The 19,362-nt window shown below is 36.9% G+C and overlaps 1 protein-coding gene across 4 annotated transcripts in view; it reads left to right on the forward strand.

Moving 5' to 3' along the window:
• KIAA1958 (uncharacterized protein KIAA1958 homolog) overlaps positions 1-19,362 on the forward strand; it is a 158,639-nt gene that overhangs the window by 49,692 nt on the left and 89,585 nt on the right. The window lies entirely within an intron of this gene.

Raw genomic sequence — 19,362 nt, forward strand, 5'->3', positions numbered from 1 at the left:
CTGGTGCTTTGTAACTAGTAACAAATCTGAGTTCATCAGTAGACACCCATGGTAGGACACTTGGGCTGAAAAAAACCATTCTAGCAAGTCTGAATTCTTGGTTACCTATCTACTAAGGATCACTAATGAAGCTATGTAAAGCAGTTCCTTGTTAGCTGAGTATAACTGGCACTGAAAGGGTATGTATGTATGTGTATGTATGTATTTAAATTCAAATTAGTTAATATACAGTGTAGTATTAGTTTCAGGAGTAGAACCCAGTGATTCATCACTTCAATATGTCACCCAGTGCTCATCCCATCAAGTGCTCTCGTTAATGCCCATCACCCATTTAGCCCATTCCCACCCCCCCCCACCTCCCGTCCAGCAACCCTCCGTTTGTTCTTTGTATTTAAGAATTTCTCAAAACTGATTTAAGCAATATAATGGAACAAGAATTTAGAATAATAGTCATAAAATTAATCGCTGGGCTTGAAAAAAGCATAGAGGACAGCAGAGAATCTATTGCTACAGAGATCAAGAGGCTAAGAAATAATCATGAGGAACTAAAAAGTGTTATAAATGGGGTGCAAAAAAAATGGAGGTGGCCATAGCACGGATTAAAGAGGCAGAGGAGAGAATAGGTGAATTAGAAGATAAAATTATGGAAAAAGAGGAAGTTGAGAAAAAGAAGAAAAAAATCCAGGAGTAGGAGGGGAGAGTTAGAGAACTAAGTGATGCAATCAAACGGAACAATATCCATATCATAGGAATTCCAGAAGAAGAAGAGAGAAAGGGGCTGAAGGGGTACTTGAACAAATCATAGCTGAGAACTTACCTGATCTGGGGAAGAAAAAAGGCATTGAAATCCAAGAGGCACAGAGAACTCCTTTCAGACGTAACTTGAATCGATCTTCTACATATCATAGTGAAACTAGCAAAATACAAGGATAAAGAGAAAATATGAAAGCAGCTAGGGATAAACAGGCTCTAACTTACAAAGGTAGACACAGAAGAATAGTAGCAGACCTATCTACTGAAACTTGGCAGGCCAGAAAGGAATGGCAGGAAATCTTCAATGTGATGAACAGAAAAAATATGCAGCCGAGAATCCTGTGTCCAGCAAGTCTGTCATTCAGAATAGAAGGAAAGATAAAGGTCTTCCCAAACAAACAAAAACTGAAGGAATTCATCACCACTAAACCAGCCCTACAAGAGATCCTAAGGGGGATTCTGTGAGTGAAATGTTGCAAGGACCACAAAGTACCAGAGACATCACTATAAGCATGAAACCTACAGACATCACAATGACTCTAAACCCATATCTTTCAATAATAATGTTGAATGTAAATGGACTAAATGCTGCAACCAAAAGACATAGGGTATCAGGATGGATAAAAAAACAAGACCCACCTATTTGCTGTCTGCAGGAGACTCATTTTAGACCTGAGGACACCTTCAGATTGAAAGTGAGGGGATGGAGAACTATCTATCATGCTACTGGAAGTCAAAAGAAAGCTGGAGTAGCCATACTTATATCAGACAAACTAGACTTTAAATTAAAGGCTGTAACAAGAGATGAAGAAAGGCATTATATAATTACAGGGTCTATCCATCAGGAAGAGCTAACAACTATAAATGTTTATGTGCTGAATACAGGAGCCCCCAAATATATAAAACAATCACAAACATAAGCAACCTTATTGATAAGAATGTGGTAATTGCAGGGGACTTTAATACCCCACTTATAGCAATGGATAGATCATCTAGACACAGGATCAATAAAGAAACAAGGGCCCTGAATGATACATTGGATCAGATGGACTTGACAGATATATTTAGAACTCTGCATCCCAAAGCAACAGAATATACTTTCTTCTTGAGTGCACATGGAACATTCTCCAAGATAGATCACATACTGTGTCACAGAACAGCCCTTAATAAGTATAAAAGAATTGAGATCATACCATGCACACTTTCAGACCACAATGCTATGAAACTTGAAATCAACCACAGGAAAAACTCTGGAAAACCTCCAAAAGCATAGAGGCTAAAGAACACCCTACTAAAGAATGAATGGGTCAGCCAGGCATAAATTAAAAATGAAAAAAATTAAATAATTAAAAAACTAAAATTAATTCCATAAATTAAAAAATATATGGAAACAAATGAAAATGAAAATACAACAATCCAAATGCTTTGGGATGCAGGGAAGGCATCCTGAGAGGAAAATACATTGCAATCCAGGCCTATCTCAAGAAACAAGAAAAATCCCAAATACAAAATCTAACAGCACACCTAAAGGAAATAGAAGCAGAACAGCAAAGACACCCCAAACCCAGCAGAAGAAGAGAAATAATAAAGATCAGAGCAGAAATAAACAATATAGAATCTAAAAAAAACTGTAGAGCAGATCAGTGAAACCAAGAGTTGGTTTTTTGAAAAAATAAACAAAATTGACAAACCTCTAGCCAGGCTTCTCAAAAAAAAGGAGGGGGGGAAGATGACCCAAATATATAAAATCATGAATGAAAATGGAATTATTACAACCAATCCCTCAGAAATACAAGCAATTATCAGGGAATACTATGAAAAACTATATGCCAACAAACTGGACAACCTGGAAGAAATGGACAAATTCCTAAGCACCCATACGCTCCCAAAACTCAAACAGGAAGAAATAGAAAACTTGAATAGACCCATAACCAGCGAAGAAATTGAATCAGTTATCAAAAATCTCCCAACAAATAAGAGTCCAGGACCAGATGGTTTCCCTGGGGAATACTACCAGACATTTAAGGCAGAGAATACCTATCCTTCTCGAGCTGTCCCAAAAAATAGAAAGGGAAGGAAAACTTCCAGACTCATTCTATGAAGCCAGCGTTACTTTGATTCCCAAAACAGAGACCCAGCAAAAAAAAAGAACTACAGGCCAATATCCCTGATGAATATGGATGAAAAAATTCTCAACAAGATACTAGCAAATCGAATTCAACAGCATATAAAAAGAATTATTCACCATGATCAAGTGGGATTCATTCTTGGGCTGCAGGGCGGGTTCAACATTTGCAGATCAATCAATGTGATACATCACATTAATAAAAGAAAAGATAAGAACCATATGACCCTGTCAATCGATACAGAAAAGGCATTTGACAAAATACAGCATTCTTTCTTAATAAAAACCTTCGGGAAAGTCGGGATAGAGGGAACATACTTAAACATCATAAAAGCCATTTATGAAAAGCCCATTTATGAAAAGCTCTCAATGGGGAAAAACTGAGAGCTTTCCTCCTGAGATCAGGAACAACAGGGATGTCCACTCTCACTGCTGTTGTTTAACATAGTGTTGGAAGTTCTAGGATCAGCAGTCAGACAACAAAAGGCAATCAAAGGCATCAAAATTGGCAAAGATGAAGTCAAGCTTTCACTTTTTGCAGATGACATGATCTTATACATGGAAAACCTGATAGACTCCACCAAAAGTCTGCTAGAACTGATACATGAATTCAGCAAAGTCGCAGGATACAAAATTAATGTACAGAAATCAGTTGCATTCTTATACACTAATAATGAAGCAGCAGAAAGACAAATAAAGAAAGTGATCCCTTTCACAATTGCACCAAGAATCATAAAATAACTAGGAATAAACCTAACCAAAGATGTAGAAGATCTGTATGCTGAAAACTATAGAAAGCTTATGAAGGAAATTGAAGACACAAAGAAACGGAAAAACATTCCATGCTCATGGATTGGAAGAATATTGTTAAAATGTCAATACTACTCAAAGCAATCTACAAACACATTCAATGCAATCCCAATCAAAATTGCACCAGCATTCTTCTCGAAGCTAGAACAAGCAATCCTAAAATTTGTATGGAACCACAAAAGACCCCGAATAGCCAAAGTGGTAGTGAAGAAGACCAAAGCGGGAGGCATCACAATCCCAGACTTTAGCCTCTGCTACAAAGCTGTAATCATCAAGACAGCATGGTATTGGCACAAAAACAGACACATAGACCAATGGAATAGAATAGAGACTCCAGAATTGGACCCACAAAAGTATGACCAACTAATCTTTGACAAAGCAGGAAAGAATATCCAATGGAAAAAAGACAGTCTCTTTAACAAATGGTGCTGAGAGAACTGGATAACTATATTAATTTTTTAATCCCTTTGCACTTTTAGGGAAATAGTCTCATTCCCTCCTTCTTGTATGTTTTCTAAAACAAATGTTCTGGCCCCAAATTAGAGAGTTTAGTCCTATTACCAGTACTCTGAAATTTAAGCCATTTTGATATTTATTAAGGATTTCTAAAATATTTTATTTTATGAGCAAAACTAGATTATTAACATTCCTAACCCATGTCACTGACTCATCATCTCATCTGGAACAGTTATACCACTTGCAGTACTCACCATGCTTATTCCTAAAAATGAGAGTCAGAGTGGAGGACTAGTAGCATGATATATACTTGGTAGCTTCAAAATTTTATTCCCAGGAGCAGATGTTTCACAATAATAAGAAAGACCTGTCTTCCCTTTTACTGAGAATCAGTAAAGATAAATTAATTTATATATTCTATAATTATGTCCATATATAAGAATTATATAATTGTTATCTATCCATGTTTATAAACTTACTAATACGTTTAAAATGTTAAGGTTTATCCACTATGCATAAAGTACATCTCTGTCTGAATGTTTCATTTTTTTCTGCAAGCTTTAGAAGTGTAGCAATAGTATAAACAAGATGCTTTGTAAAACCTAGTTATTTTGGAAACCAGTGGCCAGAGATGAATTTTTAGAATTGAACCTGCCCTGTAGATTCCTGTGCATAGAAATGTGAGGACGTATTGGAGTCAAGGTGACTTGCAGGATTTGGACTTCAGCAGCTGAGGAGGTGGTCATGCCATTTGTTAAGATATTAATTTGGATATTAATTGTCAGGATATGTACCTGATAACCAAATTCATAGGGATGGCCGAAAGCATCATCTAGCGAGACAGTCATATGAGCAGACTGCCAGGACCACTGATAAACTCTAGTTTTAAAGGTCAAAAAGATGAGCCCCAGCAAAGGACACTGAAAAATAGCAGAGTATGTTAGAAGCTAAGCAAAGAGACAATTTCAAGTGAGACAGAGAACAGCTGTTTAAACTGCTGAGAAGCCAACAGAAGAACTTGAGTATCAGTTGGAAGTTCTTGATGTGGTTATTGGTGATGTTGGTTAGAGCAGTTCCAGTGGAGAATGGAGTGGCATGCTTATTTTCCGCACGGTTTTCTGAAATCTGGGATCACCCTGTCTTAAGTTTATTTACTGAGGTGGGGCTGTATTTCCAGCAGCATCTAGGATACAGTCTTCATTATAAGACACTGCTACTCAAGTCTTGGAAAATTCTATCAGGAAAATGAAGGTATGTAATTGTAAGGTAGCTAAGAATGTTAACATCACTCACTTTGAGATAGAATTTTCAGTTTTTCCATTGACTATACTTCTTTGAGTGGACTGTAAATTATGAACCAACCTGTCAAATCCTGTTCATTGATGGGAAAACCACTTTAAAATGTGATTGAGGGGCACCTGAGTGGCTCAGTCACTTAAACGTCCCACTTTGGCTCAGGTTGTGATCTCGCGAGGTCATGAGTTCAAGCCCCGTGTCGGGCTCTTTGCTGATGGCTCAGAGCCTGGAGTCTGCTTCAGATTCTGTTTCCCCTCTCTCTCTGCCCCTCACCCACTCACACTCTGTCTCTGTCTCTCTCAAAAATAAAGATTAAAAAAAAATTTTAAAAAAAGAAAAGAATGTGATTGATTAATACTACTAGGCAATACATATGGAACAGTTTGTATGAATGGAATGCCACTAATTTTAATCCTTTTCTAATAGTATATACTACAAAACTTCTGCACAGTATAAACTATAGAAATTTAAAACATGAATAATTGGGAATTATTAAGAATTCTGAGGTATTTATGGGTATTTTGTTGCATCAATATTTTGAAAGCATTTTTGATATAATATCAGTATCAAATTATTCACTAAGATTAAGGTGTTTGTTTTCCATGACAGTAGAAATTTTGTTAAAAATTATTTTTTTACTGAAATTTTTTCTGGCAAATGCATAATTAGCTTGCATGACATAAACGTGATTTCTACTGGATCAGTCTCTCAAAGAGATGGTGAGCAGCATTTGTTAGGAGAGTGTAGGTGAACTATGGTGGGATGGATAAGGCAAGTAGTACTTTGGAAAGTTTCATCTTTTATCCTGACCTCTGTGTGGAGTGCTAGAATGTTTCATAATAGTTGCTCAGGGTGAGTATATATAATGGAATTTCAGAACCTTTCTGAGGCCCTTTGCTTGTACTTTTTCTTCTACTTGGAAGTTTCTTCTCTCCTTCTGCCCTTTCCTCCTTCCATCTGTGAATTCTTACTAATTTTTCAGCTCTTAGCTTAAATACTACTTTCTCAGAGGCTTTCTCTGATCCCCCAGAATAGAACAAGTCTCTCTAGTTTTATGCTCTCTTAGCATTCAGTGGATTGTTTTTGCAGAATTTTTGTCAAAATTTCAACAGAATGATTTCTTGTGAAATCATTCACAATGATTTCACAATCATTCTCCCATCCCACCTGCCTCCTTCAGTTCCACATAGGCACAGATCATGGCTATCTTGTTCATGACAGTATTCTAGTGCTTAGTGGCCTTAATGTCATTCAGTATTTGTTGAAAGAAAGGATGCCACTGAAAATACCATATGATTTCTCTTAAAAGAAATTCTGGGACCAAAGTTTTAAGGTGGCTGCACAATAGGTCCTTTGGCTGCTCTAAGGCCTATTTGCATGATTCCTAGGGATGTCTGGGTAGCTAGGCCTTGTTCTGTTATGCTGCTCTAAATTTAGTGGGTACTTTGATGAATCTTTGTTATTCTAAGGTGTCTGAGAAAGTTAAATGAAGACCTTATTCTTGACTGAGTATACCACTGTGTGCTCTCTGGGTCTCATGCCTTCACAAGGGTACCATGCCAAATTGTGTGTTATATTGTAGACCATTGAAATGGGGAAAAGAGTCTGATTTTAGGTGAACAATTATCAGGTGATTATTCTAGGCATTTTACGGTATGAATTAATTTAATCCTTACAGTAACACTATGATGTTGGGATTATTCTTAGCATAATTTTACAGATTAGCAAACTAAGGTACAGAGAGGTAAAGTAACTTGCCCAAGGTCACAGCAAACGGCAGAGTTAGGATTTAAGTTTTGTCTGTCTGGCAGCAGAGTCCCATGTACTGTCCCATCTTACATGGAAGTGGTCCCTCATACACATCCAGGATAGTCTGTATACAGAACTTCTTCAGTTTTACGCATATTAAGATAGGGCTTGGGGGAAAGCAGTTGAGTTTGTAGAAAGTTTCATGTGACCCTCATCTTATCAGACTTATCTGTAACTCTACCAGTGAGGCCCTTTTGGGAGACTCAAAAGCTTTTAACTCTATCAGTCATGGAGAATGTTGCTGATACTCTGTTTTCTGCCTGATTGACCTCATTTCCTTCTGTAGCCATCCTCCTATAAATCTTGTTTTGATTTACCAAGTCTCATCTCTCAGGTAACCTGAACATTGACACTTGCCAAATGGTGTTTAATCACAGTTTAAGTTCATAACCTTTCATTCCCTTTCATCTTAATTTCTTATATAAATGTTCAAAGAAATAAAAACATAGGGAGAAAATTGTCACTGCTGAGATACAGGAAGGTTAGCCATGAATTGGCTAGGTAATATGCCTCTTTCTTCCCCCCAGTAACCCCCATCCAGGTTTGAGTAAATCCCTAAATAATCTCAAACTCTTTGAGCTCAGAGTTCATGGAGCTATTGTTAGTGTTATTTTGTATATTCAGTTTTTATTTTCTATGATTGTGCAGAAATGTTCATAGCTGTTTTGTATTTGCAGTTTTCTTTCTTTCTTTCTTTCTTTCTTTCTTTCTTTCTTTCTTTCTTTCTTTCTTTCTTTCTTTCTTTCTTTCTTTCTTTCTTTCAATTTTTAAAATTTGTATCCAAGTTAGTTAGCATATAGTGCAATAATGATTTCAGGAATAGAATCCAGTGATTCATCCCCTACATATAAAACCCGATGCTTATCCCAACAAGTGTCCTCCTTAATGCCCTTTGCCCATTTAGCTCATCCCTCCACCCACAACCCCTCCAGCAACCCTCAGTTTGTTCTCTGTATTTCAGAGTCTCTTATGTTTTGTCCTCCTCCCTTTTTTTTATATTGTTTTTGCTTCCCTTCCCTTCTGTTCACTTGTTCTGTATCTTAAATTCCACATATGAATGAAATCGTATATTTCTCTTCCTCTGACTAATTTTGCTTAGTGTAATACACTCTAGTTCCATCCATGTTGTTGCAGATGGCAAGATTTCATTCTTTTTGATTGCTTGGTGATACTCTATCATATATATATATATCACATCTTTTTTATCCATTCATCTGTCGACGGACATTTGGGCTCTTTCCATACTTTGACTATTGTCGATAGCACTGCTATAACCATTGGGGTGCATGTGCCCCTTTGAAACAGCACATCTGCATCTTTTGGATAAATAACCTAGCAGTGCAATTGTTGGATTTTAGGGTAGCTCTATTTTTTGAGGAACCTCAGTACTGTTTTCCAGAGTGGCTGCACCAGTTTGCATTCCCACCAGCAGTGCAGAAGGGTTCCTCTTTTTCCACATCCTCGCTAGCATCTTTCATTGCCTGAGTGTTAATTTTCGCCATTCTGACTGGTTTGAGGTTGTATCTCATTGTGGTTTTGATTTGTATTTCTCTGATGATGAGTGATTTTGAGCATTTTTTCATGTGCCTGTTAGCCATCTGGATGTCTTCTTTGGAAGAGTGTCTATTCATGTCTTTTGCCCATTTCTTCACTGGATTATTTGTTTTTCAGGTGTTGAGTTTGAGAAGTTCTTTATAGTTTTTGGATACTAGCCCTTTATCTGACATGTCATTTGCAAATATCTTCTCCCATTCCATTGGCTGCCTTTTAGTTTTGCTGATTGTTTCCTTAAATCATTTCTTTTATCAGTCTCTTTATGCTCATCTATATATCCAACTATTTGATACCTCCTTTTGGGTGTTTTAAAAGTACCTCAAAGTAACATAACAAAAATCAAACCTTTTCTCAGTGGCCAAGTCAGAATCTATAACTTCTTTCTTCCTCTCACTACCCTTATCCAATCTTTCATCTTCTACCTCTTACTCGATTTTCAAGTATGTCCCCTTCTTTCCATCCTTCTGCTACTATCCAAGGCAGGTTACCACTATATCTTACCTGAATTGCTGCATTATCTTTCCTGACGGGATTCCTGCCTTGCAGTCTTGATCTCTTCAACTATAATCAGAATTATGATTCTAAAGTCACTTCATTACTTACAACCATGTAATACTTTTTAAGTTACCTCTATAATAAAGTCAAGTCTTGTACATGATCTATAAGACCATCATGATCTAGCCCTTCCCTACTTTTTCAGACATACTCCCCACCCCAGAGTAGAATTAGCCATTATCCCCATATATGGAACTTCTGTTGTACCACATTCAATTACTTGACTTACGTACTAGTCAACTCTCAGTTTCTTGGAGTCAAGAACTCTGGTCTTATTTCTCTTTATTTTTGGAATGCCTTACACAGTGTGTATTAGGTTTCCTAGGACTGCCCAACAAGTACCACAAGTGAATGGCTTAAAACAACAAAAATGAGGGGTGTCTGGGTGACTCATTCGGTTAAGCATCTGACTCGATATTGGCTGAGGTCGTGATCTTGCCATGGTGAGATCGAGCCCATGTCAGGCTGAGCTCGCACTCTCTCACTTCCTCAAAATAAACTTTAAAACAACAACAACAACAAAAATGTATTGTTTCATAGTTCAGTCTAGAAGTCCTAAATCAAGGTGTTGGCAAAATCATGTTCCTTTTGAAACCTATAGGGTAATCTTTCCTTCCTCTTCCTAGCTTCTAGTAGTTTGCTGTCAACCTTTGGTGTTCCTTGGCTTGCAGCTGCATAACTCTAATCTGTGCTGTCACATGGCTTTCTCCCTGTGCCTGTCTTCATGTGGCTGTCTCCTTATAAGGACACCAGTCATAATGGATTAGGGACCCCATTTACATCTGTATGGCTTCATGAAAACTTAACCAATTACATCTGCAATTATAGGTTATTTTTTTTTAATATTTTATTTTGGGAGAGAGAGAGAGAGAGATGGGGAGGGGCACAGAGAGAGGGAGAGAGAATCCCAAGCAGGCTCCATGCTGTCAGTGCAGAGCACGATGCGGGGTTTGAACTCATGAACAGTGAAATTATGACCTGAACCAAAATCAAGAGTCATATACTTAACCAACTGGGCAACCTAGGCACCCCTATAAGTTATCTTATGGTCACATTCTGAGGTACTGGGATTTAGGACTAAAACATATCTGTACGGCGGGTGGGGTGGCACAAATCAGTCTATAACACAGTATTTAGCATGTAATATGTACTTAATAGATGTTTACTGAATTGAAATATAAATGAAGTACATGTTATATATTCATGGTATAGAATTAAAACTTTTTTATATTATGATTTTTTAATTTACTAGGTGCGAAGTATCTTTTAGATTTGTCTGTTTCCAAAAATTACATCATGGATTGCATAGTACTTATAACATTTGAAAATTAATAACTGTATTAAAATAAAAGCAAATATCATATAATCTGAATTATTTATTTGGTTTCTTGTTTATTTTTATTTTTATTTTTTAATGTTTATTTTTGAGATAGGGACAGACAATGCGATTGGAGCAGGGGTAGAGAGAGAGGGAGACACAGAATCCAAAGCAGGCTCCAGGCTCTGAGCCCTCAGCACAGAGCTCGACACGGGGCTCGAACCCACAAACCACAAGATCATGACCTGAGCCAAAGTCGGACACTTAGCCCACTGAGCCACCCAGGCGCCCCTGAAATCTTTATTTGTAAGCTCACTTTTTAAAAAATGCTTCTTTATTTTTGAGAGAGAGAGCATAAGCAGGGGAGGGGCAGAGAGAGAGAGAAAGACAGAGAATCTGAAGCAGGCTTTGCGCTGTCAGTGAAAAGCCTGACGTGGGGCTCGAACCCACAAACTGTGAGATCATGACCAGAGCCAAAGTTGGATGCCCAACGCACTGAGCCACCCAGGTGCCCCTGTAAGCTCACTTTTAATGTTTGTGCTAATTTATGTAACTTACGTATACATTTTTAAAAATAATAGATGGGTCTTACATTTTGGAAAGCACATTTCAGGCCTCAGTAGGAATAAATATCCTTTCCCTGTCCTTTCACTGTGGTTTTAAAAGTAGTATCTTCTGGGGCGCCTGGGTGGCTCAGTCGGTTAAGCGTCTGACTTCAGCTCAGGTCACGATCTTGTGGTCCGCGAGTTCAAGCCCTGCGTCGGGCTCTGAGCTGATGGCTCGGAGCCTGGAGCCTGCTTCCGATTCTGTGTCTCCCTCTCTCTCTGCCCCTCCCCCGTTCATGCTGTGTCTCTCTCTGTCTCAAAAATAAATAAACGTTAAAAAAAATTTTTTTTAAGTAGTATCTTCTTTCTGTACATTATTATGCATTAATGTTGAAACTTTTTTCTTCAGACTTTTTTTGGTAAAATTCCAGTTTGAATATTTTCTATATGTAGCATATGTAATAAATTGCATCCTTTAATGAAAATATGGGGAAATTAGGATTGTATGATCTACTTTTTAGATTCTAAGAGTTGTAGTTAATGGAATAATAAAATAGGAAGTATATGTCATTCTCAGTAAGTAAGAAAAACATAGAAACCTTGTCTCTGGCTTTTTAAAGGAGCTATACTTCCCATGTTTTGTTTTTTCTTTTGTTTCTAGCTTTGTTCATCACTGGTCTGTTAGTTGAGACATCATCAGTGCTTTTTAGACCATACCCACATTTCCTTAGATAGCAATGAAAATTACATAGGGGATCTCCTGAAAGAAGGTAGCAATGTTGAGTGTGTTTAATTTTGATGGATACCTTCTTCATCCCTGGATTATTTATATTCCATTAGCAATTGATTGAGTCCAGTTTATCAAATTTTTTATGGCTCTTGCTTTTTGCAACCTAACAAACCTGTGCCTACCCCAAGGTCACAGATACTAAAAAAATTCTTCTGGAATTTTTTTAGTTGTAGGTTTCAGATTAGGTTTAAGGTCCATTTTGAGTTAACTTTTTAGATTTATTTTTGAGAGAGAGAGAGCCAGAGTGTGAATGGGGGAGGGGCAGAGAGAGAGGGAGACACAGAATCTGAAGCAGGCTTCAGGCTCTGAGCCGTCAGCACAGAGCCAGATGTGGGGCATGAACCCACAAACCGAATGGATCATGACCTGAGCTGAAGTCTTGATGCTTAATCAACTTAGCCACGTGGGGGCTCCCAATTTGAGTTAATTTTTATGTGTGGTTTAACTGAAGGTTTTGTTTTGTTTTTGTTTTTAATGGCTGTCTAATTGATTTAGCATCATATTTTGAAAATTTTTTCCTCTCCTATTGAATTGCCTTTGCCTTTGTTGAAAATCAATTAACCAAATATGTGTGGGTCTGTTTCTGAGCACCCGTTCTGTTCCATTGATGTATGTGTCTATTCTTTTGTCAGGATCCCATGATCTTGATTACTATAGCTTGAAATTATTCTAAGCCTCAAAACCAGGTATAGTGAGTCCTCCAACTTTATTCTTATTTAAAGATTTTACTTTGGTTATTCGAGATCCTTTGCATTTCTATATAAATTTTAGAATCACCTTGTCTGTTTCTTCTAAAAAAAGCCAACTGGAATGTTGATTGGAATTGCATTGAATAGATATATCAGTTGATAATAATACCAACCTAACAATATTGAATCTTTCAATCCACAAATATAGTATTTATCTGTATTTATGTCACATTTAATTTCTCTAATCAGTGTTTTGTTGTTTTTAGTTATAGAAGTCTTGGACATCTTTTGTTAGATTTATTCCTAGGTATTTAATACTTTTGGCACTACCATAAATAGAATTTTTAAAAATTTAATTTTCTAATATTTTGTTGTTAGTATGTAGAAAATAATTGATTTTTAAAACTATTAATATTCTATCTTACTACTTTGCTAATAAATTCATTTATGAGTTCTAGCAGTTTCATGAATTCTCTGGAATTTTCTACATAAACAGTATCATCTACATGTAAAACAGTTTTATTTCTGTTCTAATTTTTCTACCTTTTATTTCTTTTTATTGCATTATTTCAGCGGCACTGACCTCTAGTATGATGTTGAATAAGTGATGAAAGTGAGCATTCAGAATACTGATCTTGGGAGAAGATGATTCAGCCTTTTACATTAAGTTTAATATTAGCTGTAGATTTTTTACAGCTATCCTTTATGAGTTTGAGGAAATTCCTACTAATATTAGCTTACTAAGAGATGTTTCAGGGTTTTTTTGTTTTGTTTTTGGTGGGTTTTTTTTTTGTTTTTTTGTTTTTTTTGGGAGAGTGTGTGAGTGGGGGAGAGGGGCAGAGGAAGAGAGAGAGAATCTTAAGTAGGCTCTATGCTCAGCGCAGAGCTTAACATGGGGCTTGAATCCAGAACCCTGGGATCATGACCTGAGCTGAAATCAAGACACTCAACTGGCTGAGCCACCCAGGTGTCCCTAAGCATTTTTAATTGTAAATGAATATTTAATTTTGTCATGTGCTTTGCATCTTTTGAGATGATCATGTGGATTTTTATCTTCTGTGGACTGTTAATATGTTGAATTATATTGGTGGAGTTTTGAATGTTCAGCCAACCTTGCATTCCTAGGATAAGTCTTACTTGGTCATGATGTATTATTATCCATTTTATATATTGTTGGATTCATTTCGGTAATGTTTTGTAAGCTTTTTTTTTTTGTATAAAATAAGGATGTTTTTCTGTAATTTTCTTTATTGTAGTACCTTTCTCAGGTTTTTGTTATTAGGGTTATGTTGTTTTCCTCAGACAAGTTGGGTAGTGCTCCCTTCTCCTATTTTTTGAAAATATTTGCATCATTTTGGTATTATTTCTTCCTTGAATGTGTGATAGAATTTATCAGTGAAATATTTTTTTGGGGAGAGGATTTTTTTTTAGCATTCAACTTCTTTTATAGATATATGACTACCAAGATTTTCTGTTTTTTCTTGTGTCAATTTTATCATCTATCAGCAATTGACGTTTAGTGGCATTCCAACAACACCACACTAAATCCTTTGAAAGGTTCAGAATCTTATAAAAAAATTTTTTTTTTAATGTTTATTTTTGAGACAGAGAGAGATGGAGCATGAACAGGGGAGGGTCAGAGAGAGGGAGACACAGAATCCAAGGCAGGCTCCAGGCTCTGAGCTGTCAGCACAGAGCCTGATGCGGGGCTTGAACTCACGGATGGTGAGATCATGACCTGAGCCGAAGTCGGACACTTAACTGACTGAGCCACCCAGGCGCCCCAGGTTCAGAATCTTATAAAGAGAGAGACTATAAATGGCTGTGGGCAGATTGTTGGAACTGAAGTGAGGTGAAAGCCAACCAGACATTCACTGGTATTTGGTTGGTATTCATTGGTACTTTGTCAGGTTTTCTAAGAATGACATATCTTTTCATACCCCCCCCTTTTTTTTCCTGTAAGAAGTTTTTCTCAAACTTTTGAAAGAAAAACATTTTCATGGACTGTCCTTAGCCCAGTGCTGCCTTAAGTCATTTTTGTCATAATGTTATTTAAATATGTATAAACATAAAATTTATGCTTATAGTTCTGAGACAGCTGTAAACCAAAATAATCACACAAATTCAACCAAAGTTAAACTATAAAACCAACATAAACTCAAATTAACATTAATGTGATAGGAAACCAGATTGGAGACAATATCTTTCTACTTTTATATCAGAAGCAGTGTAGTATGTTAATTTTAAGAGCATGGGCTCTGGAGAAAGACTAAGGTTCAAACTTTGGCTCTACCACTACTTTGTTCAAGTGACTTAGTTTACTTACTCATAAAATGAGGGTAATAATTTAGTTAATTTATTAGGAGTATTACTATAGTTAGGATATTGGTATGTCAAGTCTTAGAATAGTGCCTGGAAATTAATAATGTCCAATAAGTATTAGCTGTAATAATAATTAGTTTCATATTACTGAAACCTTAATGATTGGTGTTGGATTTAATAGTAGAATGTCTGACTCTATATTTAATGGGTTTCTGATTTGGCTTTAATAGTATGAATCCTAATATATAGAATGTTTGCTTCCCTAAGTTAACATATAAAGTGTTGATAATAACTTTATAGCTCTGTTTGCAAATTTAGGGTAACCAGATCTCATAACCTAAACTCTGCTAGTCAGGGCTCTTTGAGTTTGTTTTTAATCAAGTGTCACGTGATAACTCCTAATCCGTGTGCCTAATCCAATCATAGCCCATATGGGATATGGGAAAACACTGTCTGAAGTTATTTTTAATTCTTGAAAATGTAGAAAAAGCATTGTTTTTCAGCATAGAGCTTATCATCAGACTGTTGAAGGAAATCAGTAGGTTCTTGAAAGGATTTATTTTTAGCACCTTGGAAATACCCTAATTGTCTTATTGATTCTATTTTTATTAAATTTAGAATATATTGCAGCATATTGATAGTTATTCCTTGGCAGCTTGGACTCAATCCATTTAATTACCCTAAATATCAGCTAATTATGCTCTCTTATAACTGTATTGGTTAACATTGGTTGCCTGGCTGAAATATATTAATAGTGATACTGGAAAAATATTTTCACTTTATCATACTCAAGAAAAGTTTAAGAGCCTCTTCATAAGATTGCTAGTGAATTTCAGAATGTAATAAAAGTGACTTCTGATTACTGTCTATTGATTCTTAAAGGTTGGTTATTATTATAGAATTAAGTGGATAAGCTTTTAACAAAATTTGAAATTTTATCTACTTTGTCTTTTATTATAATTTTTTTTCCGGCTTGTGGAAAGGTACTTATTTTACTACTGTAGCTTTTACTTATACAATAAGTTCTTTGAAGTTCTACATGCTTATACAATTTTATGTTTGGATTCTGTCACATTTTTATCTGTTTGAACTGTTACAACGTCCTTAGTCAAATATTGTGCCATAATGTATGTTATTTTCTTTCTATGAACATATATATTTATTTCAACACCTTTTTATTTTCTCATTACCCTGTGACACTTAAAGTGGTATATTGCTTCACCATCACATATGCCATTTTCATGACGTCAAATCATGATTGCCTTTCATCTGAAAATTAATGCAAAAGAGAAGTTTTGTATTTATATCTGCTAAAAAGGAAACAGCATGAACGGGTTTCCCAACAAATTGGAAGTTGAGTCATGTCACTTTAGGTGATTATGGACAATAATGTGAGTATAGATGCAAAGGCAATACTCGGATGTAATGTGATTATTTAGATGACTCATGATATGCTTAAAATAATCATATTTTTATAGAATCAAAATGAAACATTTTGGAATAGAATTATAGACTTCCCAAGAATTTATTTGTGGAGTCCAGTCTGAGAAACAATTGTACTGGGGCATGGTGCAGAGAAATTGAAGGATTCTGCTCTGAGGTTCCAAAAACCAGAGATGAATGTTATTTTTTGTGTGTCAGGTAGTAGTTGAGTTCAGCTGTATGTAATTAAATACTCCAACAACAGTGGCTTAAGCAAGGTAAGGGGCTCATCTTTCCTTATGTAATAAAGAGTCCTAGATAGTCCAGAGTTGATATCGTGGCTTTATGATGTCAACAGGGACCCAACCTCCTTCTGGCTATTCTCTCCCATCTTTAAGTTCTTATTTCATGCTCCCATTATGGCCTCTATTGCCATATGGAGCTCCAACCATCATGTCCTTGTTCTAGTCGGGAAGAAAGAGAAGGACAAAGGGCAAAAGAAAAAAAGGCAAAAACTGGACAAGTCTGTTTTTCAGAAGGCTTTCCCAAACCCCACTCAGTGGCTTTTTTTTTTTTTTTAACATATTATTGCCCAGAACTGTGTTATATGACAATCCCTATTTCAAGGGAAGCTGGGAAATATGTTTTAGGTAAGCATATTGCTGCCCCTACAAATTGGGACTTTCTGTAAGGAAAATGAGAGAATGGATACTGGGTAGGCAAATAGGCTCTGTCATACCAATTAAATATAGACATTAAGAAACTTAAAAAACAAAAATAAAAAACCTCAGGCCTTCTTGCTTTGTGTGTGTGTGTGTGTGTGTGTGTGTGTGTGTGTGTGTGTGTTTGTGTGTGTGTGTGTGTGTGTGTTTGTGTGTGTGTGTTTATTTTTGAGAGAGAGAGCACGTGAGCAGGGGAGGGGCAGAGAGAGAGGGGGACAGAGGATCCAAAGTGGGCTCCATGCTGATAGCAGCGAGCCCAGTGCGGGACTTGAATTCAAGAACCGTGAGATCATGACCTGAGCCAAAGTCAGATGCTCAGCCAACTGAGCCACCCAGGCGCCCTTTCTTTTTTTTTAATTTTGTAATTTTAAGTTCAATATAGTTAATGCAGTTTTATATTAGTGTTAGGTGTACAATATAGTGATTCAGCAATTTTGTACATTACTCAGTGCTCATTGTGTTAATTGTAGCAGTCTTTCTCTTTTCTCTGCATTTTTACTTTAAAGTTATATGAAACAAATAAAAATAAGTTCCTAAATTCCTAAAGTATGAAGGGAACATAAAGATCATATAGTCCTGACATTTTAGCTTAGAGGTAATCTATGATTTGTTTGAGGCCACAGACTCAGGTTCCAGGACTAGAATTGAAGTTCCCAACTCCTATGCCAATAACTGTTCTTTCCATTTACTGTGCTGCTTCTTAAAATCTGGTTGCTCATGTATTAGTCTTCTGTACACAAGACAGCCGTGGTTTGGTTATACCACTGGCAAGAAAATCCTCTGTTCCCTTCAGTGATTACAATAAAGTGATAGGAGGAGATTTCTTGTTTCTTATTTGAGGGTCTTTGAAAAAAGATTTTTTTAAATGTTTATTTATTTAGAGAGAGAAAGAGCTTGAGGAAGGGAGGGGCAGAGAAAGAGGTAGTGAGAAGCCTGATACAGGACTTGAACTCACAAACTGTGAGATCATGACCTGAGCCAAAATCAAGAGTCATATGCTTAACTGACTGAGCCACCCAGGCACCCCTTTATTTGAGGGTCTTATGTGTTCACTTTGTTAGTGTTGATGGCACTGCCAGCATTTATATATTTATTCATTCATTCTTCATTCATCCACTCATCATTAACAGTAGATTATAAATTCTCAAGAGCAGGACCATATCGTATTAATCCCCAAGTAGGCCCTCATTGATGAATGCAAAATTACAGTTCCTGTCGTCAAGTAATTCTCAGTCATGTTTGGGAAACAGACAAGAATGTCAATGATAACAGTACAGAGATAACTCAGGAGATGATAGATGCACAAGTGAAAAGAATTTGAATACATTTTTGAGGCTGAAAGAAGTTCTGGAAAGACTTCAACAGGAGGTGGTCTCAAGTTCAGTTTTGAAAGGATTTTCCAGATGAATAAAGAAGAGGGCTGCATATCAAGACAAAGAACAAATTTTTAGAGGCCTAGTGGAGGGTGAGAAACTTTAGCAAAGAGGAGACCATAAAAAATGTGGGGAAATCCCATACTAGTAGGAAATGAGGTTTGAGAGGTTGGCTGTGGTCCTGACCACATCACAGAGGCCTCATAACATGTGAAAGGTTTCACTTTACCTAACTCTACTGATGAGGTGCCATGGAGATTCAAATGTGCCCTTTTGTATGACCACCTGACATTATAGTTAGACCTTGGTACCTCAGTGCAGAGCCCACCTACACTGAGGCACCACTTGTTACTCACAGCTACAGATGAACAGGACCGACTAACCACACATCAAGATCCTTGTTCCTCCTTCTCCACGCCCCTCATCCCAGTTCTCCCCAGGATCTCCCTTTTACTTGACCTTTCTAATCACTTGCAGACTCCACGTGCCCCATTTTACTTTTCTTGCCCATCATCTTGTCCTCACTCTTACCCAGCCAAGGACTCATAACAAGTGATTCTTTCTGAAGTCTGTCCAATAAAGAATAGTTTATTCCTATTTGGTAGTTGGTTATCCTAGGGTGCCCAGGAGGCTCAGATGGTGGAACACACCAGACCCATCTTTTACCTCTAAATTGTGACGTGAAAGGCAGTATTTCAGGAATTTCAGACAGCAAGGAGGCAGAAAGCCTGTTCCTAAGATTTGGTTAGAGTCCCGGCACCTGGCCCACCCATCCTTGCTTCTGATCTACAGACTGCCTGCAACCCAGATCCCAGCAGGTGCA

This window comes from Felis catus, chromosome D4 (genome assembly GCF_018350175.1).
Source record: "Felis catus isolate Fca126 chromosome D4, F.catus_Fca126_mat1.0, whole genome shotgun sequence".
Classification (NCBI taxonomy): domain Eukaryota; kingdom Metazoa; phylum Chordata; class Mammalia; order Carnivora; family Felidae; genus Felis; species Felis catus.